This window comes from Stenella coeruleoalba (genome assembly GCF_951394435.1).
Source record: "Stenella coeruleoalba genome assembly, chromosome: 19".
In the NCBI taxonomy this organism is placed as follows: Eukaryota; Metazoa; Chordata; class Mammalia; order Artiodactyla; family Delphinidae; genus Stenella; species Stenella coeruleoalba.
The window spans coordinates 10,703,453-10,729,515 of record NC_137165.1 but is presented as its reverse complement, the minus strand read 5'-3'; the positions used below and the strand labels follow the sequence as shown (position 1 = coordinate 10,729,515).

At 46.0% G+C, this 26,063-nt stretch overlaps 1 protein-coding gene across 5 annotated transcripts in view; it reads right to left on the bottom strand.

Annotated features, from left to right (window-relative positions):
- The window catches only part of MIS12 (MIS12 kinetochore complex component), a 231,109-nt gene that overhangs the window by 88,543 nt on the left and 116,503 nt on the right, over window positions 1–26,063 (bottom strand). Inside the window, exons 1-2 of one of the 5 annotated variants that reach the window (XR_013825062.1) lie at window positions 25,412–25,879; window positions 25,013–25,170 (exon numbers count right to left, since the gene is read on the bottom strand). The exons of 3 other annotated variants lie outside the window; for them this stretch is intronic. The gene's annotated coding sequence lies outside the window, so the exon portion shown is untranslated. Of the gene's footprint in view, window positions 1–25,012; window positions 25,171–25,411; window positions 25,880–26,063 lie in introns of those variants that run through there. One more of the 5 variants, XR_013825063.1, reaches the window with a different exon arrangement.

The window sequence follows — 26,063 nt, the reverse complement described above, 5'->3', positions numbered from 1 at the left end:
CTTTCTTCTCAAGGATATTTGAAGCCCCTTCTCTGTCCGCCATATTCTTTCAAGACTAAGTACATGGTAGGCATTCAATACCCGCCTGTAAATGTCATCCTGGCATGGTCTTTAAATGCAGTCATCAAAAAGAACACTCTGGAAGCGCCACGCTTACTCCGTCCCAGGTTAGTAACTGAAGCCAAAAGAGAGCTTCCTTTTCCAACCATTCCAACAGGACTGAGTCTCATTGAAACTACTCAGATCACGGGCCCATTCCTGAGCGGACGGTGGGGCTGGGACCCAAGGCCATCTGAAAGTGAGGGAGATGTCACCCTGACGACTAGACTGAGAGAAGAGGAGGTGAAGTGAGATGTCACGGTGGAAGAAAGGGGAGTGGATACAGGTAAAGCTACCAGCTCTGCCCCACAGAGGGGCACGGGCTTCAGGGTCCTGATGGAGCATCAGAGCCCAGAGAGGCTGGGGCCTCTGCCATTCTGGTGTGGCGTGGATGGAGCCCCATGAGCTCTGTCTGCACTGCATACAACCACCCCAGCAGTGGACGCAGAGGCAGCCCTAGGCTCGCCCAGGACCAAGAGGAAGCGAGGCAGAGAGGAGAGAGAGCTCCCGGGCCAGCCCCTTGTGCCTCCTCTTTGTACAAAGGCCAGACATGCCACCAGCTGACTCCGCACAAGCCAGGATGGCTGGCCGCTGCCGAAGGTCAAGAGGAAACAGCCCTCCCCTTCCCAAAGAGAAGGGGGTATTGCAACTCTGGGAAGTCTAGGCAAAACTGTAGGAAAAGGTCACCGTGGAATAAATTATGTAGATTAAAAGAATGCCCAGATCTACAGAGGCTGGGTCTGCACTGCAGCCTCTCAGTTTTTCTCTTTCATCATCAGCCTCTAATTCTGGGACATAAAACTACAAGCTCATTGATAATGATCAGTGATTTACTGGAGAAAGCCCAGCCCTAATTAAGAGTGGGAGAAGCTGACACTGCTTTTCAACTTCCCACCAAGGTCCAGCAAGGAAATTACCTGGTTCTGCCGAGCAAATAACAGCAGCGGGCACGTGCAGGCCCGGGCTACCTAATGCACACGCTCTTGCTGAATTAATATGCAGAGAGAGTGGCTTCGAGGGTTTGCAATTTGCTGGTAATTGGGATATTGGTGGAGGCTGAAGGAAAGCAGCAAGCCAGTGTGTGAACACGGAGCTGCGCCGTCTGCTCTTACAGGGGACCGAAGCTTAAGACCCCTTCTGGCTGGACCCAGGAACCATCCTGGAGCCTTCAGAGGAGCTGAAGAGGTTGTGAGACTTCAGGACAGGACAGAGGCGGAGACTTGGGCTAAGGGGTCCAAGACTTGGGGCCCCCTCCAGCCTAACCTGTGGTCACCTCTGAGTTTCCTCCTCTGACAGCCTCATTGGTAGCCAGGGACCAACTGACCCAGAAACCACTTATATGCTTTGCTTGCGACGCCTCTTCTTACTAACAGTACAGGCAGGGCTGACAATTATCTGTGCCCAGGATCAAGAACCACCTTTTCTCTTTCCAAAACCATACACTAAAATTCTAAATAAACAAACGTTCAACTTAAAATATAGGTGACCCTAAAATAAAGAGCTATTTTATACTTCTAGCTTAAACCAGACCTAACTTTGCTACAACTATAGGCTGTTAAATTATCTTGACATCAAAATGGTGACAACTATAACTATATTGCTTGCTATTCAAGGATCTTATAAAATCTATTATTTTGTCCATGTATGGTTCCCTTCATAATGGCAGATTTCATGTGTTATCAAATTTTAGCAAATTAGTTATAATACTTAAGTCCTTTAATATACGAAGAATAAAGGAGCAGAAAACTCAGTTACAATAAACTAAACTATGTTGGAGAAGATTTGCAAACAAGACCCATGGACAACTCTCCCAGTAGCTGCCTGGGGGTCAGGGATCAAGGGTCAGTATGTAGCCAGAGCCTGGGTCTTTGATGAGAGTCAGAGCTCAGTTGGTGGTCAGGGTTAGAGGTCAGTATGTGGCCAATCAGAGGTGACTGGCCCATGTCCAGGATGGGGGACTGAGTTGTTCCAAGCCTGGGGTGAGGGACGGAGGATCCGTCTGTTTCTCTGTCTTATCTGCTGCACCTCCCTGCCTCCCTTCTCATGTTCCCGGGCAGAATCTTTTCTCCTGTGTATTTCTCATTTCTTGCTGCAGACACAAGAAGAGTTTGAGATTGACCTTGCAGCCTTTGACTGTATAAAGAGACCTCTTGAGAAACTTTGAAACAGACACTAAACTACTCCATCACTATGGCATCCTCAGGGCATGTTTCGACCCTCTTTGGAATCATCACCAGGGAAAGGCAGGTGGTGGCATTCCCACTGGGGAACGCCCCCTCCCCTGGCCCTGTGGCCCTGAGCACAGGCTCCCAACAGGGCTCTCACCTCTCAGTGCTCCTAATCAAAGCACCGAGGAGATTAGCAGAGAAGACTTCTGATCATACGGTGGCTCCGCTCAGCTTAAATGTCAGTGATGGACCCGCCCCATGCCACCCCGCAGTGGTCTTCCCACCACGGCTCCAAGAATTCTTTCCAGAAATAGGGTCCTGGTGATTCCAACCAGAAAGATACTAGGGAGAAAGGTGATGCTTTGCTCAGCATGGTCAAGATGGAGGTTCTGGTGAGTCCTGCCGTGGGGTGGCCAGCCTGGAAGTGAATGGATATCACATGCATTCCCGGTACTGTGACCAACCCTCCAGGTTTGCCTGAGACTGAGAGGTTTCCGGGCACATCGGTCTTTCAGCGCTAAAACTGGGACAGTCCCAGGCAAATCAGGAGAGTTGGTCACCCAAGATTCCTGGGAACATCAGCTCATCTCGTCCCTGGGATGCAGGACCATCCTGATCCTTTCAACTCTGAGTCTCAGATAAGGGAACAGAAAGACCGGCCAAGCGGAATGTTTGCACTCGGGGAGGAGGCAGGACAGAAGGGCAAGAAAAAGAATTAGATCATTGAGGGTTTGTAAATTGCCAGGTAAGCTTGGAAGCAGGTCTTATATCTGGACCCAGGTGGTATTTAGGCTTCTTTCCAGATTGATTTTCATTTGAAAATATTATTGATCTTAGCAACACTAGATCAGCAATAATTCTGATCACTTCAGCCTCTTGTCAGGAAACTTGTATTCTCTCCCTAATAAAAGTAGTAAACAATAACAACTGCTATGCTATTTAACAACAGTTAAGATAGGGAGGGTGGGAGGGAGGGAGACTCAAGAGGGAAGAGGTATGGGAACACGTGTATATGTATAACTGATTCACTTTGTTATAAAGCAGAAACTAACACACCATTGTAAAGCAATTATACTCCAATAAAGATGTAAATATATATATATATAGAAAGCTTACTAACTGTTGTCTTAGTCACCTCAGGCTGCCATAACAAAATACCACAGACTGGGTGGCTTAAAGAGCAGAAATTTATTTCTCACAGCTCTGGAAACTAGGAAGTCCAAGATCAACGTGTCGGCTGATTTTGTTCCCGGTGAGAGCTCTCTTCCTGCCTTGCAGACGGCCACCTTCTCACTATGTATTCACATGGTACATGTTCTTGGAGAGACAGAGGATAAGCAAGCTCTCCAGGGTCTTTTCTTATAAGGACTAATCCCATCACGAAGGTCCCATCTTTATGATTTCATCTAAACCTAATTACCTCTCGAATGCCCATCTCTAAACACCATCACACTGGGGTTTTGGGCTGCAACCTATGAATTTGGGGGAAACACAATTCAGTCCCTAGCATCTGCCAGGCACATGGTAAGCACTTTGCATGCAATATTGCTTCTAATCCTCACAACCCAATGAGAAAAGTGCTATTGTTACCCCCATTTTACAGATAAGAAAGTCGAAGGCTTAGAGAGGTTAAGTAAGGTTAACTTTGCCAAAGCCACATAGCAGGTAACTGGAGAGCACACAGGCTTAACCAGGATGCAGGCAGCAGGAGAGGCCCAGTCTCAGCCTAACTTAGAGTCAGCCTAGAACAGCCCAGTCATATCTGGGCCAGTCTGAAGGTCTTGTGCATCTATGTACACAAGGGATGGAGGAACTTCCTGTGGAAGAGCTCACTCTGACAAAAGAGTCAGACCCACACGCATAATTCAAAGACCAAGGGCCCGGGTTCAGGAGGAGTGATTCTGAGTATGGGTCATGCCACTCAGTGACTCAGAGAACGAGAAAGAGATGCAAGAGTAATAAAACACTGGGAGCATTTCTGGGAGCATCAAGAGCCCAGGGCATCCCAGCAGTGGTTCCCGCAGCCTCGGAGAAAACAAGGTAAAGAAAGGACCACACCCTCAGTACCAACATCACCACCACACGCCGGCAGTCCTGACCCAGGCAGCACTCTGCATTGTTGCTTCTCCCTCTGGGCGGACAGGGCCACGAGACGTCACCACCGTGAGCAGCGCAGAAGAGAGAGAAACACAGCTCCACGGGGTCCCTGAAAGGACTCATTACAGAGCACCCGGAATCCACCCCCTGGGCACTCACAGAATTCTCTAGGAGGAACTGAGCCCAGACCTGCAGCAGTTCCTGCACCCAAAGTGAGAACTGACTCTTACAGTGATCTCATTTTCACCTTCTGCAGAACCAGACCCAGGAAAGCATGAGCTACATTTATATCACTTTCTTGCTTTAAATACATACCCTGTACTAGTCAGCTCAGGCTGCCATGACAAAATACCATAGAGACTGGGTGGCTTAAACGACATTTATTTCTCACAGTTCGGTGGAGGCTGAAAGCCCAAGATCAAGGTGCCCAGAGATTCAGTTCCTGGTGAGAACTCTCTTCCTGACTTGCAGAGAGTCATCTTCTTGCTGTGTCCTTACATGGTGGAGAGAGAGCTCTTGTGTCTCTTCCTCTGCTTATAAGGGCACCGGCCCTATTAGACTAGGGCCCCACCCTTATGACCTCATTTAGCCTTTATCACCTCCTCACAGGTTCTACCTCCAAATACAGTCCCACTGGGAGTTAGGGCGTCAACATATGAATTCAAAGGAGACACAGACATTTATCCATCACACGCACACACCCCAAACCCTCTCCCATTGAGCCTCACGAGCAAGGCCAGGCGGGTGCTGCTGTTCCCACTTTGGACATGAGATAACTGAGGCTCAGAGAGTTTCAGCAACTTACCCAAGACTATTATTAATGACACATTCATCTTTTAAAAACATTTCTCTTATTATCTCTAAATCATCACGTAACAGACCTATCAGTGCCCTGCCCCATCCCCTCAGCACATGCCATTCCAGGGTGTGATGAGTGCGTCCCGCTGCGGTCACCTGGGGGCTCATCTCCCCCAGGTGCTGCCCTCAGCCATGGAGGACGGGAACTGGAGGATCAATACTGCAGCTTCCCGGCCCCTCTGATAACATAACTTTCAGAGTGTGTTCTACACAGTCTCCAGAGCTGCCCAGCAAGGCCACACCAACATTGCCCACGGTGGTAATCTCCTCGATAACCTCTCCATGTGGCTCCTCTCCCTTCCCTGTCTCACCTCCCCACCCCCTACCTGAGATCCCCTCCCAGACAAATTACTTGCACTCAAATCCTTGTCTCAGTGTCGGCTTCTGGAGAAATGCAACCTAAGCCCATGTTTTTGGACAAGATTTAGAAATGATAAAAACTAGACTCAATTCCACTCAACAAATGTTTTGAGTGCCTACTGTATGCCAGGTACTCTGCTAGGCACGGGAAATTAATGCCAAGCTGGATAGACCATATCTAAACCTCATAAAATTTATAGTCTAGAAGAAATTAAAACTCTTCTGTATCTTCTGAACTAGAAAGAGCCATTGTTCTTTTCTCCAGATACCGGTAATTCCAATCTTGTGATTCCATGCAATTATATTCATATCTAGTTACTAAATCTGTATAGTGCCATAGTTTTGAATCCAGATTTTTTTTTTCTTGTAATGGTACAAATCTTTTTCCATGTCTCTAATGAGTCTTTAAAACGTGGGTTTTCATGGCTATGAAATATTTCCTTATCTACCATTCCCCAATTGTTTCCAATGTTCCATGATTACAGATAACACCGTGATTAACTTTAAACAGATTCTAGGCGTTCTGTGATATAATCATAGTAGCATTTTAGAAAAATTGCCCTGGCAGCTCTGTGGAGGCAGATTCAAGGAAAATGGGAGCAGTAAGACCAGTTGGAGCTGGTTGAAACATTCCAGGTCAGAGATGACGAAGCTTAAACCCCACTGTTGGCGGTAGAGGTGAAGCAGGTGGAGGACAGAGATTAGAAAAACTAGCCTCCTGAGAGGCTTCTCCATCTCCACTTACAACCTCTTGTCATCAGTTTAGAGCTTGTATGTTCTTTACTTGTCACCTTATCAGTCTTGGCTTCCCTACTTAATTGTCAGTCCCTTCAGGGAGAAGCCTGTCTTGTTCTCCAGAGTCCTCAGAAGTCTAGTACAGATCTAGACACGTATTACCAGAGTGTGATGCCCTTCCTCCTTTGACAGAAATAATTCTGGGAACCTAGCTATGCTTCTCAAACTAGCCTTCAGATTACAGAAATGACAGAAAGTCCACCAATGTGAGTACTTATGTATGAGTCATCCAGGGAACCTGGTAAGGTGGGCAGAACTGGTCATTTGAGCAGGAAAGGATTTGATCATTAGACACAGATACAGGTCAGTCATCTCTGCTCTGCCAATGAGCCATGATCTGGAGGATGCTCTGGGAGTCAGCAATAGGAATTCAGAGAGAGATGCTCCTGGGTACCATGAAACTGAGACAGCGGTGGTGAGAATGAGCCAGGGCTAAAGTGGGCTTTCTAGAACCTTTCTTCAGGGTGTCCTGGGGAGGGCAAGGGAGGCAAGTGTGAACTTAGGATAAGTGTATAAAACCCAGATGGGAAGGAGAAAAGATTTCCTCCCTCCACCCCGGGAGGCCAGGATTTGCCAAGAGGATGAAGTAGCAGTAAAGTGAAAGTTCAGTGGGGTGCAGAGCAGCCCCAAGAACAAAATTTATTTCCTGAGCACCATCTGTATGCCAGGCCCTGTGCTGGTGAGGGAGACATAGTGGTGAACAATACAGGCAGGATTCCTGCCCTCATGCAGTTTATAATCTACCAGGAACGGTCTAATGTATCAAGGAGACTGAATGCCAGGCACCTCCCTATAAATGATCTCACTTCATCCTCTCACAACCATCCTATGAAACAGGTAGTATGGTGCTGCCCATTTTACAGGTGTGCAAATCGAGGCTCAGAGAAGTTAAATTAACCAGCCAAACATTACAGTTGGTGAGTGATAGGACCAGACTTTGAACCAAGATATAGCTAATTCCAGAGTTCTTCCCTGCCTTCGGGTAGAACAGTGGTTCTCAAACAAAGGCGATGCCTTTCCCCAAGGATGTTTAGCAACATTTTTGGTTATCAGAACTGGGGGAGATGTGCTACAGGTCTCTAGTGGGGAGAGACCAGGGGTACTGTCAACATCCTTCAATGTACAAGATAGCCCCTCACGACAAAGAATGACCAGACCCATAGTATCAATGGTGCCAGTGTGGATGAGTCCTGGGTTGACATGTGTGCCATAAACACCATAAGCAGGGGCTGAATTCCCCCCTGAGACTCCCAGGATTTACCTGAATGCACAGCCAGTCTGACTGGTGAAGCCAGCTCTAGGCCCCAGGTGTGAGTGGCCATGGAGGGCAGAAGACCAGCCCTAAGACACAGGGAGGGCAGCGATGGATAAACGTCCCAGTCCCAGATAAATGACGCCTGCAGGAGGAACAGGAGGTGAGGTGGGAGCTCTCAGAATGGCTGCCCCTCCTCCCACAACCCCCCAAGATGTTTATCCTCAACGGCACATTCATCAGCTCCTTGAAAGATACAAACACAAGCAGTTCTTGGAGCCATTTGCTTTCCCCGGACAACACTGAGCTAATATTTGTTTTAGCAAATGGCTGAGCTGTTCATCTTCTCTGGCAAAGGAGATTTGTTTTCTTCTCAGGAAATCACTGAGATTCGAAGTCAGAGATGCCTACATCTGGAGGACCAGCGTCTCCTCTAAGGCCTGATGCACAGGAAAGCATGCTCTATGATGAAGAGGCAGGAACAGAGTGAAACGGAAGCAACATTGGCTGTGGTCCTACTGTGTGCCAGGTTTTATATGCATGGCCCCATTCACGAGAACCCTAAGAAGAATGGCATTCATTTCGGGGGGAGGGTTCCATTTTACAGAGAAGAAAACTTAAACACTGAGAGGTTAGGTAACTTGTCCCAAGGCCACACAGCTGTGAGGGACACTGATGGAATTTGAACACCCATGTGCATCTGACCCAAAGCCCCTACATGTGCAGCCCCTACGTGATGCTGCACCAGACAAGAAGCCTTGTCAGCAGAGTAGAACCTTGTGCATCTCCCTGATGGGACTGAGAAGACTCATGCAGGGAGCAGGGATTGAAGAACCAGTCAGTAGAAATCTTTACAGACCCTGATCCTATCAGGAATCTTTGTTGCAAGTTCAGAAACCCAACTCAAACCAGCCTAAACAATATAAGGATTCATCCACTCAGGACTTGGACGTTCTTGAGGAAAAGCAGTCTTCAGAGATGGCCGGATGCAGTGGCTAAACAATATCGTCAAGGACCTGGTACTTTTTATTTCTTTCTGCCTTCTTTAGTGTTAGCTTCCCTCATGGTGGCAAAATGGCTGCAGAAGTTCCAGGTATCCCTTCTATATTCCACCATCTGGAGAGAGGAGGGTTAGTTTTCAATGGGTCCCTCAGGCCAGTGAAGAACCTTTTCTCCTATAACCCCCTGGGAATCTTCTCCTCACATCCAGATGGCATAGTTTGGCTCATATGCCCCTCCCTGAGCTAATCTCTTTGGCCAGGGGAAGGCCTTGTACTGACTGACTTAAGCCTGGGTTAACTGAACAAGACACTGCAGCAAGGGGGTGAGATTAGGAACCTGACTGAGTAAAAAGAAATCAGAATAAACTCTTGGAACTAGAGTCGTGTCAATGCTCTAAAGACAACACGGTCACTGCATGTAGTCATCTCACCCACGCGTGAGGGATGGAGGAAATTTGGGGGAGAGAACCACCAGGTCCAGCATGGGCACCAAGCAGACCAGGTTCTGTTTGGAGTCAAACTGGGGGTCAGGAGGTTGGAAAACATGGCTGTGACATGAAACCTGCTTGAGAGGGTCAGCCAGTACAGCTGTGTGTAATGAGAGGCAGAGTAAGGACAAAGAGCCTTCAGATACACAGCCAGCTCCAGGAAAGCCACTCCCCTCCATGTGATAGGGGCAAGACCCCTCTAAGATCACGATATATGGCCCATCAGAGAGAGAGGAGGAGGATCTGGACGCAGTGGTGTTTCTTTGAGGAAAGGCAGAGGACCTTACAGGAATGAATGATTCCTACAGTCCAGATTACCTATTTCTATAAACCCATCAACTCCATGAGAGCAGGAACTGAGTTCTTCATCCCTACCCCCAGAGCCCAGTATACAGCCTGGCACATAGTAGGCACTCAGCAAAAGTGTTGAATTAATTAGCATAATCAAGAAAGTAGACCTTATGAACATATATATATATCTCAAACTTTATACTACTCTGATAGGCGTGAACATGCTTTCTTCTCAGCCACACACAGAACCTCACAAAAATCAAACATATATTAGGTCACAAAGAAAACATCAGTGAGTTCCTTAAAGTAGAACTAGTGTTAACAACACTCTCTGACCACAGGGCAATAAAATTAGAAGTCAGAAAAATTTCTAGTTTAAAAAATGTTTGAAAAGACCTTCCCATCCGAAACCTTCTTATTAGTTATCTGTTGCTACCTAAAAACTATTATTACTGACACAAAACTTGGCAGTTCAAAACAACAAACATTTATTGTCTCACAACACAGGTTTCCTAGTTCTGTCTGCAGAGAGGGCCTAGAAGGAATGACACCCCAGCATCAATAAGCATACCGAAAAACCAGATATTGGCTTCTAAGTATCATTCTCCATTAACTGGAACCATAGCTCCTTTTTTTGAAGCTATCAATTTTTCTAAGATGTGCAACATGATGATCTAAGATATGGATACATAGTTAAATGATGACCACTATCAAGTTAATTAACACATACATCACCTCACACAGTTACCATTATTGCATGTGGGGGGGGGTAAGCACACTTAAGATTTACTCTCTTAGAAAATTTCAAGTATACAATACATTATTATTAACTATAATCACCATGCTATATATTAGGTCCCCAGAACTTATTCATCTTATAACTGAAAGTTTTACCCTTTGACCAACATCTCCCCATCTCCCCCACACCCCCGTCTCTAGCAACCACTGTTCTACTCTCTGGTTCTACAAGATCAACTTTTTTAGATTCCACATATAAGTGAGATCATATGGTATTTGTTTTCTGTGCCTGGCTTATTTCACTTAGCATAAGGAAACCATGGCTCTTTGAAGAATGGTTGATTCCAGAGCTGGACAGGCAAAGTACAAGATGATCCTGGGATCATCGGAAAGTAAGGAAATGCTAAATAAAACTGATGGAGCACGTATAGGATATAAGTGCTAACTTAACAAGGCTCACAATGGTCAAATCTAAGATAGCCTGAACAGGATAAATAATGATCATAATGGATTATAATCTATAGAATAAAACAAGTGTCCATGAGCCATAACTAGTATGAATAAAATGAATGAATGAATAAAGGAAAGCCCTTTCTTACACTGGAGTTCCAACTAATAAAAATAGATGGATTGGACTTCCCTGGTGGCGCAGTGGTTAAGAATCCACCTGTCAATGCAGGGGACACGGGTTCAAGCCCTGGTCCAGGAAGATCCCACATGCCACAGAGCAACTAAGCCCATGTGCCACAACTACTGAGCCTGCGCTCCAGAGCCCGCGAACCACAACTACTGAAGCCCTAGTGCCTAGAGCCCGTGCTCCGCAACAAGAGAAGCCACCGCCACGAGAAGCCCTCGCACCACAACAGAAAGTAGCCCCCCCTCGCCGCAACTCGAGAAAGCCTGCGCACAGCAATGAAGACCCGACGCAGCCAAATAATTAATTAAAAAATAGAAGGATTGATGGAAATAGAAAATCACCATTTGGCAAACACCATAGTAGTAATGTTTCTGTCAAGAATCATTAATGGATGCTAAAATCAGTGGGCAAAATGTAAAACAGATAGCTAGTGGGAAGCAGCCGCATAGCACAAGGAGATCAGCTCGGTGCTTTGTGACCACCTAGAGGGGTGGGATAGGGAGGGTGGGAGGGAGGGAGACACAAGAGGGAAGAGATATGGGGATATATGTATATGTATAACTGATTCACTTTGTTATAAAGCAGAAACTAACACACCACTGTAAAGCAATTATACTCCAATAAAGATGTTAAAAAATAAATAAATAAAATAAAATCAGTGGGCCAAAAATATGATGAGAAATAGGATATTTACAGTCTCAAAGTATCCTCCCAAAGGATATTTATTAAGCAACAAGTGGAAACTGATAACTTTAACATCAGAGAAGCCTGGTAGACACCACCTGAACCCAAAGGATCAAAGGTAACATCAGCAGTGATGGAACATCTCAACACCATGTGCCTCCTGGTAGGAAGCACTGAGAAGGATGCAGTATCACTTCTGTGGTATTCTTGCCAAAAATATATAACCTGAGTTAATCACAAAGAACATCAGATAAATCCAAATCGAGGGACATTCTACAATACAGCTCACCAGACAAAGAAAGACTAATTAAAAGAGACTAAGGAGATGTGACAACTAAATGCAACATGTGATCCTGGGTTGGATTCTGGGCCACACCAAAGACATTCTGCAACAATTGGGAAAATTCAAATAAAGTCTACGATTTGAATAATAACATTGTATCAATATTAATTACCTGATTTTTATCATTGTACTGTGTGTATGACGTTAACACTTGGGAAATCTGGATTAAAGGTTCATGGAAATATTTTGTACTACTTTTGCAGTATTTTTCTAAGTCTGAAATTGTTCCAAAATGAAAACCTTTTAAAATTTTAAAAAGAAACTTCCCCCCAAAAGATCAGAAATGTCTATTATTCAAACTTGTTTGCTGTTCAGGGTTGCAATCTAATAACATCCCTCTATCCCTCCCAAACCTTTAATACAATGACACCCAATTCCTGTGCTGGTGGTCCTTTGGGGAAGGGAAGTCACCTGTGAGCAGGTGCTGAGCAGGGCTGATGGAGGCAAACGGCCAACTGTACAGAGGAGAAACCAATTCAACTATCGTTGCACCCCTACTATTAGTCACTCCCTAAAAAATGGAAAGGGAGGTAGGAAATTGGCAGGATACGGGTCATAAGAGAAGAGGGAGAAGTCATGTGTCCCAAGATGGAGGAGAAGAAGGAGTTACTGCAGGGGGCAGGGATGCTGAGAGGGGAGAAAGGCAAATCAGGAAGACTTGAAGAATAAGATACTGACAGGTGGAAGGAAATAGTAAGGCAGTCACGTCAGGCTCAGGAGAGAGAAAACACACACATACAAACTGAAAAATAGCCTGTGCGTGTGTGTGTGTGTGTGTGTCTGTGTGTGTGTGTCTGTGTGTCTGTGTGTGTGTGTGTGTGTGTGTCTCCCTCTCCAGCCCCACCTCTCCCTGTCTCTTCCACCCAGGTGCTCTTCCATCTCTCAAGACCACGAAAAATTCCAGGAGACTGTAGTACAGAGGAGTCTGAGCTTGAGAATCGCCTTCAGAGCAGATCAGGAACAGCTCACTGCCCTTCTCCAGATAATCTACTCGAAAAGTGGCAGCCAGGAGATAACCCCCAAACCAACAAATGTCCACCTCAGAGCTGATGCCCCAAGGACAACGGAAGCCTGTCCTTCCCCAGCTCCTAAGCAGCTCAGACCCAGGGCTCAAGTGTGACGGCTCCTTCGTAAGTGCAGGTCCCATCCTGGGGCACTAGAAGGGGGAGGGATGGGGGAGAATGAAGAAAAGTCACCTGTAGGACCGAACCAAAGTCCCAGGACCTGACTCCTCACCCTGTCAGATATCACCGAAACCCCCAGTCTTCAACATCTCCCAAATGACTAAGAAACGAGGGCTGAAGCCATGACCTCCTTTAGGCCTTCCAGTAAGAAAGGTCATGAAACAGAGATGGGGACAAGACAAAGGCACAGACAGAGACAGACAGAACGAGGAGAGACAGACAAAGGAGACAGGGAGAGCAAAGGTGGTGTGGATAGAGACAGAGGAGGTGGCAGCAGGGGGAAGGGACAAATAAAGCATTAGAGCCTCTGAGATGTGGGGACAAAGACAGGGTCATGATAGGGACAGAGATGGAGGGGAGAGGGGAGGACAAGAATGGAGCAGGGAGAAGTGGCAAGACGAGACCCAGCAATAGTGACAGGGTCAGAAACAGGGAGAAGTCAAAGTAGATGAAGGTCAAAGACCATGAGAATGAAATACAGTGATGGGAGGGGACAGAAATACTCTGAAAGAAGGGGGAGTTTGGACCAGATTATCCACTCTTTTCTATCCAGCCTTTGAGTCCTTGTTTCTCTGACTCCAAAGGAGGAGAAAGAAGACAGAAGAAAAGGGTAGAGAGACAGATGAGGGGAAGAGAGAAGAGGGAAGGGGAAGTCTGAGAAATTAAGGAGCTGTGGGGATAAATGAGGCGGTGAGAAGAGAGACGATGTCAGCACATTAACCTGGAGGAAGGAGAAGGGAGAGAGTGCCGGCGAGAGGTGGGGAAAGTCAGTGTATTTGTCTTGGGGTCCTTGGAACTCCCTGATCTGTAATAAACCTGTCTCAGCAGCGCCAGAGGACGAGCTCTGCCTTCAAGGAGTTTGAGGCTCAGGCTCCCATGTAGTAGGAGTGCTGATGGAGTGTGTGGGCCACCCCCCCAAGCTGGATCTGGGGATCTGACACCTACGGAGGGTGGCTGTGAGCATAGGCACCTCGCCTGCTCTCCCAGGGGAGGTGGTCCATGGTGGCTGGCTTCATTTCTTGACTTCCTTCTGCAACCGACTTCCTGATTCTGTCTAGCACTTATTATTTTTAAATGGAAATGTATTAAAATTACTTTTATGTTGAGAATTATCTGAGAATTTCACAGCCCCTCTGGAGAACATCAGTGGTATCCTAGGGGAGCTGCAAACGGAACTGGGAACCCTTCTGAGGCAGACATATGCCATCTGCCAGCTTCAGAGCTGCCGCCAACAGGCAGTGACAGAGGCCCCTGGAGGGGCGGGCGTGGGAAGGGACCCTGAGTGACGACAAGCTTTCACCCAGAGGTGAAAACCAGTACGTGCCTGGCCTGACAGAGGGGCCAGGTCAGGGTTCAGCCTGTGAGTATAGCAGCTTTGTCTGTGGCCAATGCCATTTGTCAGGCAGAGTCCACTCTCTAAAGTCAAGTCGTGAAGGCACAAAGATTCCTACAGGAGTCCTGTGGCTCAGACTACATCACCTCCCCATTATCCCACATAGCTGAGGTCCCGTCAAAGCTGATACCCAAGCCTACACGCCATCAGGCTTACGTCGCCAGCCCCGGGCCTCCCAGAGAGCTCCTCTCCCCAGCCCCTGCATCTCCTTCTGCCACCCATCTCCCAGAAATTCTGTAGTTTTATCAAAATCAGACCTGCCCAATGGCAGGCACTCTCACCCCCAGAAGTTCCAAGAAGGGGCACTCTTTATCTCTGGCTGCCCAGTGTGCCATGCCACGGTGGCTCTGGCTAAAAACAAACAGGGTCAAGGACAGATCTGCTCACTCTGTGAGACCGCTTCCTTCGATCCGTCAGATCTGCTCCAAGACGGGACAGCAATAGTGCACACGTGCCCACCACTGAGTCTATACCAGGCTCCGACACCTCAGTCCATCCTCAGGACGACCCTGGAGGCAGATTTTAGTCTATTGTCTCCCTTTTACGGATTAGGGAGCAGAAGCTCAAGAAGATGCATCAACTGTCCACGTGACAAAATAAGGGGGTCCACCACTCGCCCTGGAGGCGGGAGGGGTGCAAGCTGGCTCTGACTGCCAAGTATCAAATGGGGGTGTTTAATCAGATGGACTCTGAGGTCTCACTCAGCCCCAGCTTCTGTGAATCTATGGCTGAAAGTATCACAGGCAAAGGGAAAGAAGGACAGAGAGCAGATCACAAGCTCTCCTCACAAAGAGAAGCGTCTTTGTGCGGAAACACACCTCCGTGGGTGCTGGGTTTTGAAAACAAGACCCTCTGTGCATAGCCTGGAACGTCAGGACCTGGATAAAGATGCGGCTGACCAGCTCTGTGTTAACTATGGGGAGAATGGGGGGCTGGGGGATGGAGCCAGAGAGAAGCAGGAAGGAAGGCAGTAGAGCCTGGAGCCCAAAGAGACAAGAATACCAGAAAAGTTACTTAGTAACCAGGAACGGCCCAGGGGCTTCTGTGCCCAAGGATTCCTAAGATCCATGTTACATCCTTTACTGTGCGGGTCTGAGAAAGAAGCTTCCCCCATGTCCCAGCACTTTCCTAAGTTGTGCTTCACACACACCTTGACGCTCTGGGGCAGTGAAGAAGATGGGGAAGTGCCCGGTGAGGTGATGTGATCCCCAGAGGGGCGATTCAGTGGAGAAAAGGCACAGAACGTTCAGGAGTGCCACAGGGTGATCAAGAACTCAGCAGAGGCTAGGGCTTAGCACATCCTTGAGGTGTTAAGAGAGATGCTGGGTTTCCTCCTGCACATGGGATGCACTTCTGGTCTCAAGATGGTAGCCCAGGCTGCGGCCAACCCCACACCCCCAAATCCATAGAAATTCTGTAGATGCTATAAAAACAGACATGCCGTGAGAGTGGGGGAGTGAGGAGTCTATGGGAACTCTGTGCTTTCTGCCCAATTTTGCCGCGAACCTAAAACTGCTCTAAAAAATAAATTCCAATGAAAAAGTTAAAAAGAAGAATAAATACAAAATAAAAATAAGTATGTACACACACAGCCTCGCTTGAAAACTGGGGAGGGACTCGTTAGAGACCTGGAAACTGAGAAGACTTTGTACGAGAAGGAAAGATGTAGAAGGGATCTTCGTTTCCCAGTCGAAGAGGGAACCATAGGCTGCTGGTGTACAGGACCACGCAGGAGAAATTGTAACACAAGAGGAAGACGGGGATGTGGACCGCCTTTAGGCAGTGCAGTGAATGTGAGGGCTTGGGGGGCAGAGAGCAGTGGCCAGGGAAGCTGGCCGTACCTTGGAAGAATGGGGACCACTCACCTGCAGAAAACCAGCCACTGAGGTACCCTGCCCCGTGGCATAACCCATCCCACCCTCCTCAGTGTTCACTAAAACGAGCCAGCTCCCTACGCAACCCCACACGGGCTGCACGACAGTCGAAGAGGCAATCTCAGCTGTGGAGATGGGTGCATAGTCGAGAGTCACCGTACTCGAGAAGGGACGTGAACCAATTTGACTTCACCCTTGAAAGTCAAAAGAACCTTGGGCAGACTGAGGATTCAGGAATTTCTAAGAAGCAGCTATGCTTCTAGAACCATCCTTCACTGCCCTTGGCAGAAGCTGACACTAGGCTGGAAGTCCTTAAGACTGACGAGACAGGTGGTCTGGGTGATACAGGGAGGATGGGTGGGAAAGTGGGAGAAAGTGATGAAATCAGCACTAGACTATGGGGGCCCAGGGGTCTAGGCTTCGTTCTCTGGCCACGTCCCACCCACACGTCCTGGAATCTCTCCTCAGCTCAGGCAGAGCTCCCTAAATGAATCCTTTTCGCTTGCAGAAAATTCTTGACATAATGTTAGCATCTTCAGGGGGCATCAAAGGCGAAATGAAACCCTGGAGGTGAGTGGACCACAGCAGGGGAGAGAATGGATCACTTTCTAGATAGCAGTTTCTATTCATGGCAAGCCGAGGTCTGTATTGCAAATGGGGTTTGTGCTTGAGGAGAGAGCAGGCGATGTGGTTAAAGTGACGTTCGGCTACTGACTAAGGATTACAACCAACCACGAGCCACTCTTGGAGCGACACATTAGATTCACACCCTGAGGCCGGCTTCACCGGCCAGCAAGCTCGTTAGCACTCTTCTACCTCAGCAGCTTCCAACTCAAGAACCATGGCATACTGCAAAGGACTCCTGAATCCGTATGTACTCGAAGCACTGTGTGCAACCTCGACAAATTGTACGCTTCTGTATCAATGCACAATTGAGTTTCTAGTCGGTACCGATGCTTCAGGGTTGCTGAATTCAAGGCAGCTTTTTTTAACATTGTTTGTTCAATCAACAAGATGAACCTATTTGTCGGGCAGGAATAGAGATGTAGACGTAGAGAGCAGACATGTGGACATGGCGGGGAAAGGGGAGGGTGGGACGAATTGGGAGATTAGGTTTGACATAAATGTATTACCATGTGTAAAATAGATAGCTAGTGGGAACCTGCTGCATAACAGGGAGCTCAGCTCGGTGCTATGTGATGACCTAGTTTGGGGGGGAAGGGGGGACGGAGGTCTAAGAGGGAGGGGATGTAGGTATGCATTCAGCGGGCTCACTTCACTGTACAGCAGAAACTAACATACCATTATAAAGCAATTATACTCCAATAAAGATGTAAAAAAAATAACACAACATTATAAAGCAATTTTACTGCAATTAAAAAAATAAATAAAAATTTAAAAAAAGAATGACTACAAATATTGCTGCTAACATGTGAGCCCATAAGATTTTTTAACAAAACAAAGGAATCCCCGTATTTCAAAAGGTGGCGTCCAGTGCTCTATCCAGAGAGGTCCCCCTATGCCAAAGAGCAATTTGTTTTGGAAGAAACGAGAGGAATTAGATATAGACTGGGGCATTAGATATGGTTGGCTATGAACAGACATGAGAGGTATGGTGGGTATAATGAGAGGGGAGAACAGGAGAGGCATAAGTTAGACATTGCACAGGGGTATATGATGGTTGGGCCTGGTGAACGGGTGGATAGGAACAGCTCTGGGTCAGCGTGAGCGTGCGTGGGTGTGAATGGGTGTGGGTGAGTGTGAGTGTATACAGATGAGTATGAATGGGCTCGAGTGGGCAGAGACAATGATGCTCCCCCAGCGGTCCATTCTCTCCCCACACCTCCCAGCCACTTCTTGCAGTTGGGCAGGACCCACGTGACTATTCAAGAGGCTGTGGGCAGAAATGACTTGTGCCTCTTCTTGGCTAAAGCACACAAGAGCCCATTTGTGACCCTCTAGGCGTCTCTTCTTGTGCTGCAGTGACCGCAACATTCCAGACGGCAGAACTTCATCACTTTGTGTCCCTGTGTGACCATGTGAATTCAACCCTGACCCCTGCTAACCAAGGCAGCATGAATGAGAAATAAACTGTAGTTGTATTAAACCACTGAGATGTCAGAGTTCATTTTCCTGCAACATGGCCTAACCTGTCCTGGCTAATGCGGTGGTTTGGGGAGGATGGGTGTCTGAGTGGTGAGTACGTGCGGTGATAAACTAGTATAGGGAGGACTTCATTCATTCAATCCATTTATCCAACAGATTTTTATGAGGCAGGTACTAGGGATTCATTAGTGAACAAAATGATCAAAATGCTGGTCCTATATGGAGCTTCCATTCTAGTGGGGGAGAGACAAACAATAAACAAAATTAAATAAATAGTATATTGGAAGAGGATCTGTGTTATGGAAAAAAATAAGGTATCTTAACTGTAACCCTGGCTAACAATAGCTGTATGGTTAGACCTTAACAGAAAATGGGCAGAAGGGGCCCTAAGAACCAAATCTGGGCTAAGGTCATGGCCTCTCTTGGCCTGGCTGGGAGAACCTCCTTCCCTGCATGAAACCCTGAGAGAAAAGATGAAGGAGGCTTCAAGGCCATGGGTGAATTTTGCAGCTCTGGCTTCTGAGAACGAGTCCATTTCATGGATTAATGAGGGGAACATCGAGGCCAGATAGAGCTTTAGCTGAGCAGAGGAAGGGAGGTTTTCTGTCCCAGTGTGTCTGACGTGAATTTGCCTTGTACCTGGGACAGAAAGGCGGACTATGAAAGTGTGCTGACTTTGAACTGTGCCGTTTTTATCTCCTTACTTTCTTCCCATTCCTGAGCTTGGATCTCATGGTCTCCAGACTTTAATCCCTGGGGAGGGGGCGGTGGCGTGACATCTGTTGTTGCTTCCCTTTTCTAAGAGCATACACTGGCATTCACGGTTTCCAGACTTTCATTTATTCTCTCCAGGATAAAGATCTCCCAATTTGGTAATTACTAGCAGCATCCCCTCCCTGCCCCCACTCACCTCCTAGAAACTTATGCAGTAAAGAAGGAGAGCCTTGCTGAACCTGGCTTAGCAGGAGAGCAGGAGAATGGGAGCAGCAGGGGGTTTCAAGAACGACATTGGAAACCACACGTCGAAGGCAGTGCCAGGCAGACTGTCTCAGACCCCTGGGAGGAAGATGCAGCCCAGACCGTCACTTGATTGTGTTGAAATTAAGTACAGTTCATTAAAACACAATATTTAGGTATAATAATTCGGTAGGAGCAGCTTTGAAGAATTGAAGATGCATTTAATTTACTGTATTACTGTATTACTGCATTACTGTATTTACTGTATTACTGCTCTGTTGTGAATACTAAGAGCGAGACAAAAGCAATTTTTGAAGTTGAGTAAATAATGATTAATAAATTTTCAACATGGAAGTTCCTTGCTACCAGGCTTAATTCTCCATACACAGGCCTTAGCTCATGCATCCAGACGTTTGGTGACTAAGTGTATCTTAAGTTCCTCCACAATCCCCATGATTTTACACTCATCATGTGCGTCAGTTTCCAGATACCAGTCACAGGCTCTGATCCCTACCTTCCGTTCAAGACAGATCCCGGAAGCTCATAGATTCCATGTTATTTCCAGATAACTTTTTAAATATCAACTTCATAGTAAAACTATTGATAATTATGTCCAACACAAAGAATTTGTTAAACCTTTCAGAATAAACATTCATATTTTTCCTAGATACTAACAACTCTATAAAATAAGTACTCTACCCTCCTAGTTCAGGAAAGATGTGTTGGTCCTAGGCTCGACAGAACTAATCAACAGCTTTGTGTTGTATTAAATGAATGGCAAGTTACTGGCCACCTAAGAAATTCCAGTGTTGAAATAACATGTCATAAGGGTAAATAGAATCTAAAGAAAAAGAGAAACAAGTCAGTGAACTTGTGATATAATAATTAGACTGAAAAGGGGGTGGGCTAGATAAAATTTTTAAGTTACATGGAAAGAGATCTGGGCTTAGAGTAGGGTGACCTCTGTTTAAAATTCAACTTTGTTACTTTGAGTTCGAGCTTTTAAATACCTAGTCCTTTACTTGGTACTTTCACATAAAGTTCACTGATATTTCTTTATCTTCTACTTCTTCTGCTTTCTCTCCAAAGTGCTACACATTACAATATAATTACATAGTGGTACACTGTAATACAATTATATACTAAATTATATACAATGTAATATAAATAGACATAATTATAGTATATCATAATCTGTGTGCACCAGTAGACCGTACAAAGCTTTTGTCCATCAATTGTCCCACAGGATCTCAACAACTCTTCTGTGGGTGGGTATCACCATCCAACTGTGTCTCAGAGAACATGAGTGCCCACTCAGGAATGGAACTGGAAACCAGTTCTACTGATCCTGACTCCAGATGTCAAACGCAGGCCATTGGTATCACTTGTCTGTAGCCTCAGCTCCAACAACACCCTAGTTACCTTCTTACATTCTTTTTATATCTTCTTAATTACACAAGTAATTTAAAATAATTATCAGTGAAAAATACAAATTTCAATCATTACAAATAAAGTAAAGCAAACTTCCCTCTACCATATCCCTTAATTCCAAGCCCTTTCCCCAAAGGTACCACTGGTCTCTCTTCGGTGACTATACTTCCAGGACTGTGTATATATAGATATAGATATAGATACATACATAATGAATATAGTATCAAATTATACAAATCCTTCTTTCGTGTTTTGGTGTGCGTGTGTGTGCTATTTTTACTCCCATGTGATCCTGATAGACAACCTGGATTGAGGACGACTGAACCAGGAGCGCAGGTAGAGCGCTAAGTGGAGGTGAGAGGCAGCATCCTTACCCTGTTCCTGACTTATTTTGTAGGTCTCTTGTAAATATCCTTTATCAAATGAAGGAAGTTTTCTACTATATATAGTTTGAGGAGATTATTTTTAACAGGGAATGGGGTCGTATTTTTTATTTGTGCTTCATCTATCTTCTTGGGCTGAAAGATTAATTTGATCTTAAGCTCTTTTATTTTTATAAAAGTAGTATTGGGGCTTCCCTGGTGGCGCAGTGATTGAGAGTCTGCCTGCCGATGCAGGGGACATGGTTCTGCCCCGGTCCGGGAAGATCCCACATGCCGCGGAGCGGCTGGTCCCGTGAGCCATGGCCACTGAGCCGGCACGGGAGAGGCCACAACAGTGAGAGGCCCACGTACCGCAAAAAAAAAAAAGTACTATTTATGGTTACAAATTTTCCCCAGAATACTATTTTGTCTATAACTCACAAATTTTGCTCCACAATATTATTTTTATCAGTATATAAAGAGACTTTAATATTCCTTCTGATTTCCTCTTTAACCCAAGAGAGGTTCAAAATGTGTATGTGATTTTCTAAAACTTTCACCTATGTAGGATTCTTTGGTTATCCTTTTGTTGTTAATATCTAATTCTATTGCATTTTGCAAATGGAAATGGCCTGTTTAAATCAGGCTATATGAAAATGGCCTGCTTCTGCCCTCCAGAATTTATTGAAATTTCCTTTGTGGCCCTACTTGGGTTGATTTTTAATCTAAAACATAACTACAAGTAATATAATTGAAAAGAAAACTATATTGTCTGTTAGGCACAAAACTAACAAAATCAAGGTTTTTGTTTTCTATTCAAGTTCCCTTTTTTCTTAATTTCTTAAATCTATTTGCTATGTCAACTTATGAGTAAAGTATGAGGCTTTGTCCATTTTTTCTTGCATTCACATTTTAGTTTTATATATGACTGTGGCTTTGTACATTTCTCCTTGTATTTCTACCTGGTTTTGCTTTAATATTTCAAATCTATGTTGTTGGCATGTAACAGTTCATACTAGTGATCATTCTTTGATGTATTATTCCTTTTTTCTAGAAACAGGGCTTCAATTTACCCTTTATAGTGTTTTTTACCTAAATTCCACTCTTCCTGATATTAATATCACTATTCCAGATTTATTTGCTAATATTTCTTTACATTTTTCTTTATTTTCAACATTCCTTTGTCATTGGGTTAAGAATTTCTCATGTAAACAGCACATATCTGGATTTTAGGTTTTCTACTCATTCTGTGAGTCTCTGTCTTTTAATAAGTCGACTTAACACATTGTTATGGTTACGTAGACTTACTCCTGTCAAATGATTTTGTGCTTTCCACACTTTCTCGTTGTTCTTATTTTTCCCTTTCTGGCTTTGGTTGAATTGATGAAATCTGCTTTGTTTCATCTTTCTTCTAGGTTTGGAATTTACACATTTTGTGTATTCTCTCACTGGTGTTCTTAGCTTTTAATCACACATACTTAACTTACATTTTTTTAATAATAACAATAGTAAAGGGAGTGAGAGGAAATTTGGGGAGGTGATGGATATGTGTATGGCCTTGATACTAGTGATGGTTTCATGGGGGTATACTTATCCCCAAACTCATAAGTTGTAAAATTAAATATGTGCAAATATGGCAGCTTTTTACAGGTAAATCATACCTCAATAAAGTGGTTCTTAAAAAACTTACTTTTTTCTAATACTATTCATTAGCATTACGTAAAAGAAAAAAACATAGGGGAAACTATCCTTGACATTGGTCTTGGCAATGATTTCTTGGGTAAGACACCAAAAGCCCAGGCAACAAAGGCTAAAATAAACAAGCTAAAAGCTAAAATAAACAAACTTAAGTGCTTCTGCACAGCAAAGGAAACAATAAATTGAAAAGGCAACCTACGGAGTGGGAGATAATATTTGTAAATTATATATCCAATAAGAGGTTAATATCCAAAATAAATACAGAACTCATACAACTCAATAACAAAAAAAGCAAATAATCCAATTTTAAAATGGGCAAAGGACCGCAATAGACACTTTTTCCAAAGAAGAACATACAAATGGCCAATAAGAATATGAAAATGTGCTCAAAATCACTAATCGTCAGAGAATGCAAATCAAAACCATGCGATATCGCCTCACACCTGTTAGAATGGCTATTATCAAAAAGACAAGAGATAAAAAGTGTTGGTGAGGATGTGCAGAAAGGGAACCCTTGTGCACAGTCAGTGGAAACATAAATTGGTGTAGCCACTACGGGAAAACACTATGTCAGTTCTTCAAAAAATTTTAAATAGAACTACCATCTGATCTAGCAATCCCATTTCTGGGCCTATACCCAAAGAAAATGAAAACAGTATCTCAAAGCAATATCCGCACACCATGTTCAATGCATTATTCACACTACACATACATACACACACACACACACACACGCACACACACACAGAGTAGAATATTATTCAGCCATTAAGAAAAAAAAAACAGGAAATCCTGCTTTCTGTGACAACATAAATGGAACTTAAGGGCATTATGCTAAGTGAAATAAGACAGAGAAAGACAAACACTGTATGGTATCACTTATATGTGGAACTTTTAAAAAAAGCCAATTTCATAGAAAGTGAGAGTAGAATAGTGGTTGTAGGGACTGGATGGAGGGGAAAATGGGAAGGTGTTGATCAAAGGGTACAAACTTTCAGTTATTAGAATAAGTTCAGAGTAGCTAATTTACAGCATGGTGCCTAGAGTTAATAATATGGTATTACATACTTGAAAATTGCTGAGAGTAAATCTTAAGCATCCTCAACACACACAAAGCGTTAACTGTGTCGGAAGTTAGCTTGGGGGGGGATGCCCCACGTTCATTGTCCACCATCTTGAATTGGTGATCTAGTGATGCCCCACGTTCATTGTCCACCGTCTTGAATTGGTGATCTAGTTACTTTTTAAAGTTTCTTATTCTCAAATTGCCAGTGTGTATCAACAGAGGCTGTTATTTGGGGGAGGATCATGAAACAACGAACAGATAGTGCTGTGACGTGCATGCATTTGTCTCTGTTAAGCAAACAGGAACGTTCTGGCAGCCAAATATTTTGACAAACGTTTGCAATTTCCTTCTTGTAATCTCCCTAAGGAATAGTTTTTCTTAAGCCCAGAGAGTCTGTGGATAGTGGTTGGTCTAAATATACGAATATTATGGTCGTATTTTCCTGATTCTTTGCATGCCTGATAACTTTTTTTTTTTTTTTTTTGCAGTACGCTGGGCTCTCACTGTTGTGGCCTCTCCCGTTGCAGAGCACAGGCTCCGGACGCGCAGGCTCAGCGGCCATGGCTCACGGGACCAGCCGCTCCACGGCATGTGGGATCTTCCCGGACCGGGGCACGAACCCGTGTCCCCTGCATCGGCAGGCGGACTCTCAACCACTGTGCCATCAGGGAAGCCCTGACTGATAACTTTTTATTGGATACCAGTTCACCATTCCCTCCTGCTGAGGCTGGAGCCTTCTTAATGCTCCGCTCAACACACCTTGTGAATCACAGGGTTTCTAGTCTGGCAGGTAGGAATAGGCATTCTCAACCCTGTGCGAGCACTGAGCATTGTTACTTCGAATCCGTTGGATGGTTCTTTCCCTGGTCTCAGGTAGTTTCCTCAAATGCAGGCCCTGGTCAGTTCTCAATTGAACACTTGAGTGGGACCCTCTGGAGATCTCCAGAGCTCTCTGTCTGTGCAGCTCTCTCCTCTCCACATCTCCTGGACTCTCAGTACCAGTTCCTCAACTCAGGAAATCTGTTGGGCTCTGCCTTGGTTCCCCTCCCTGTGCTGAAGCCTGGAAACCCAATCAATATGGATGGAATTAAAAGTGGGGAAAGGGAGAAATTGGAACAATCAAGACTTACCTGGGGGAAGACGGCAGAAGAGTAAGATGCGGAGATCACCTTCCTCCCCACAGATACACCAGAGATACATCTACACGTGGAACAACTCCTACAGAACACCTACTGAACGCTGGCAGAAGACCTCAGACCTCCCAAAAGGCAAGAAAGTCCCCACGTACCTGGGTAGGGCAAAAGAAAAAAGAATAAACAGAGACAAAAGGATAGGGACGGGACCTGCACCAGTGGGAGGGAGCCGTGAGGAGGAAAGGTCTCCACACACTAGGAAGCCCCTTCGCGGGCGGAGACTGCGGGTGGCGGAGGGGGAAAGTTCGGAGCCACGGAGGAGAGCACAGCGACAGGGGTGCGGGGGGCAAAGAGGAGAGATTCCCGCACAGAGGATCAGGGTCGACCGGCACTCACCAGCCGAGAGGCTTGTCTGCTCACCCGCCGGGGCGGGCGGGGCTGGGAGCTGAGGCTCGGGCTTCAGTCGGAGCGCAGGGAGAGGACTAGGGTTGGCGGCGTGAACACAGCCTGAAGGGGGCTAGTGTGCCACGGCTGGCCGGGAGGGAGTCCGAGGAAAAGTCTGGACCTGCCGAAAAGGCAAGAGACTTTTTCTTCCCTCTTTGTTTCCTGGTGCGCGAGGAGAGAGGATTAAGAGCGCTGCTTAAAGGAGCTCCAGAGACAGGCGCGAGCCGCGGCTAAAAGCGCGGACCCCAGAGACGTGCATGAGACGCTAAGGCTGCTGCTGCCGCCACCAAGAAGCCTGTGTGCGAGCACAGGTCACTATCCATACCCGCCTTCCAGGGAGCCTGTGCAGGCCGCCACTGCCAGGGTCCCAGGATCCAGGGACAACTTCCCCGGGAGAACGCACGGCGCGCCTCACGCTGGTGGAACGTCACGCCGCCTCTGACGCTGCAGGCCCGCCCCGCACTCCATGCCCCTCCCTCCCCGCGCCCCCCCCCACCCCCCGCCGCCGGCCTGAGTGAGCCAGAGCCCCCGAATCAGCGGCTCCTTTAACCCCGTCCTGTCTGAGCGAAGAACAGACACCCTCCGGTGACCTACACGCAGAGAC